We start from the raw sequence: 3,147 nt of genomic DNA, 5'->3' as shown, positions 1-3,147 counted from the left end.
GTCATCCATGAAGACCTCTAGATATTGCCCCACCATGTCAGAAAAGATACTCATCATACATCGTTGAAAGGTGGTAGGGCCATTACACAGTCCGAATGGCATCCTTTGGTAAACAAAGGTGCCAAAAGGACATGTGAACGTGGTCTTTTCTTGGTCTTCAAGGGCTATCTCAATCTGATTGTAGCATGAATATATCCGTCAAGGAAACAGTAATAAGAATGACCAGCTAGCCTTTTCAAAATTTGATCGATAAAGGGCAAAGGAAAGTGATCCTTCCTCGTGATGATATTCAACTTCCTGTACTTAATGCACATTCTCCAACCAGTAGTAACTCTAGTTGGCATGACTTCATTATTGACATTGGATACGATGGTGATTCTGGACTTCTTAGGAACCACTGAGTTGAACTCACCCATTGACTATCGAATATAGGGTATATGATACCTACATCTAATAGTTTAAGAACCTCGGCCTTCACCACTTCCTTCATATTTGGATTTAGTCTACGTTATGGTTGTCATGAGGTCTTTGCATTATCCTCAAGATGAATGTGGTGAGTACAAATCAAAGGGTCAATTCCCTTTAGGTCCGTAATCGACCATCTAAGGGCTCCTTTATGCTCAATAAGAGTAGAGATGAGCATACTCTCTTGTTCTTGCTTAAGGTGGGAAGAAATCACTACCGGGTATGTCTCATCTTGACCTAAATAGACATATTTCAAATTAGAGAGCAAAAGTTTTAGGTCAAGCTTCGGTACCTTGAGGTTAGACGGTAGAGGCACTACATTAGTTTGGGATAATTCAATTGTGGCCTCTACCGGTTAACTTCAAGTATTAGGACGGTATCAAGCATAGCCCTCGTCTCCTTAATCATGTCATCATCAAAATCATGGGAGTGGGCCAGGCACATCTCTAGAGGGTCAGAGGATAACGTCAAAAGTGTTCTATCTTCCACGAAAGAGTTAATCATTTTGATTGTCATGGAAATCATCATCATCCTCTAACTGTTTATCTATGTTGAAAAAGATATTCGACTCCAATGTCATATTCCCGAAAGACATACTCATGACTCCATTCCTACAATTAATTATTGCATTTGAAGTGGTGAGGAATGGACGACCAAGAATCAAAGGAATTTGAGTGCTCATGTTACTAATGAGTTGTGTATCTAGGATAATAAAATCTACCAGGTAGTAGAATCTGTCAACCTGGACCAACACATCTTCAATTACCCACCTCGATACATGAACTGAGCGATCAACAAGTTGTAATGTGGTTAGGGTGGGCTTCAATTCACTCAAACCTAACTATTTTTAAACTGAGTAAGGGTTCAAATTTATGCTCGCTCTTAAGTTAAGAAGTGCATGCTCAATTCAGTAGTTCCCAATTACAAAAGCGACGGTTGGGCTACCGGGATCTTTGTATTTCTGTGGCACATCTTGCTTTAGGATGACACTCACTTTTTCAGTTAAAAAGATTTTCTTTTTAATATTTTGCCATCTTTTGGTTGTACACAAGTCTTTCAAAATTTTGGCATATGAAGGTATTTGTTTAACCGTGTCCAGTAGAGGGTTGCTGACCTTCACATGTTTCAACACCTCTAGAATGTCCTAAGAGTTAGAGAGAGATTTTGGTACAATCAATTGTTGGGGGAAATCGGCTTGCCTTAAAGTTTCAGTTCTAATTCTTGTGGAGCAGTGCTAAGTCTATCATTGTTGTCCTTTTCGGGGTCCTTAGGCTTTTCAGCCCTAACCAGAATAGTTTTGTCAATGGTCTTCCCACTCCTAAGAGTGGTGATAGATTTAGCTTGCTCCATCTAATTTAAAGAGCTAGGATCACTTATCTCATATTGCGATTTGGGATTGGGGAGAGGTTGAGCAGGAAGCATCCCCTTTCCCCCAATTGTTAAGTGTGACTCTATCCTTTGAATAGATGACGCAAGCGTTACAATTGCTGATTTGATATCTTGGATTGCTTATGCTGAATTCTGATTAATTAGCTCTTGGTCTTGAATATGTTTTAGAACTGGATCTTCTTGAAGTTTTCCTTGATTTGGAATTTGATTGAAGAAACCTTGAGGGGTAGCATTTTGTCCATTCCTCCAACTGAAGTTTGAATGATTTCTCCAACGAGGATTGTATGTGTTGGAGGTAGGTCCATTTAACGGTCTTTGGTAATTGTTCACGACATTAGATTCCTCATTCAACACCTCTCGAAAGGCAGGTATTGTTCGACAATTTTTTGTTGTGTGAATGTTCCAAGCACAAATACCGCAAATAGTTTCCTTAACCTTATCCTTCTTTAGTTTCATGTCCTTGAATTTCCTTATGAGATTAGCCACTTTAGCATTGATATCATCATCCTCTTTCAGAAGGTATAATCCACCCATTTCCTTTGATTAAGTGGGCCTAGAAGTGGTACTTGATTTTGGGTATGTGTCCCATGATTGTGCATTTTCAGCAAGTCTATCCAAATAATCCCACACATCATCGACATTTTTATTCATGAATTCTCTATTGCACATTGTCTCGACCAATTAGCGCATGGAAGATGTCAGACCATCATAGAAAAAGTGTGTAATGTGCCACATTTCAAAACCGTGTTGTAGGCATGAACTGATAAGATCCTTGAACCACTCCCAACATTGGAAGATTGTTTCATCCTCCTCTTGGGAGAAGTTCATGATTGACTTTCTAAGGGTGTTTGTTTTATGATGTGGAAAAAATTTCTTTATGAACTCCCTTATCATGTCATTCCATGTGCCAATGATCGAGGACGTAGTGAATGCAACCATGTCTTAGCCTTCTCTTTCAAATAAAAGGGAAAGATTTTCAGCCTAACCGTGTCCTCAGACATGTTAGGAAAGTATAAAGTGGCTATAATCTCGTCAAACTCTTTCAAGTGGAGATATGTACTTTCAGATTCAAGTCTAGGGAATTTTGGAACGAGTTGGATCACCCCTGGCTTAATATCCACATGTCCCATATTTTCTAGAAAAACCATACATGAGGGCGTGTTCACCCGCGCTTGTTGTAAATAGTCTCATAAAGTACGAGGTAGGGGTGCTTGATGCACCTCATTCTCATCCTGGACTTCTTCAACCTGAGGTTGAGGTTGTCTTCCTGGTTCATTAACCAGTTGTGCAGTC

General features: G+C 39.6%; 1 non-coding gene across 1 annotated transcript; it reads left to right on the top strand.

Annotated features, from left to right (window-relative positions):
- Positions 1–2,593: 2,593 nt before the first annotated feature.
- LOC131244901 (small nucleolar RNA R71) lies at positions 2,594–2,700 on the top strand. The gene has a single exon (XR_009170671.1). It is a non-coding gene; the product is annotated as a small nucleolar RNA R71 (small nucleolar RNA).
- Positions 2,701–3,147: the final 447 nt, after the last annotated feature.

The sequence above is a fragment of the Magnolia sinica genome, chromosome 4, assembly GCF_029962835.1.
Source record: "Magnolia sinica isolate HGM2019 chromosome 4, MsV1, whole genome shotgun sequence".
Taxonomy (NCBI): domain Eukaryota; kingdom Viridiplantae; phylum Streptophyta; class Magnoliopsida; order Magnoliales; family Magnoliaceae; genus Magnolia; species Magnolia sinica.
This window is presented reverse-complemented; position numbering and strand designations above follow the sequence as displayed.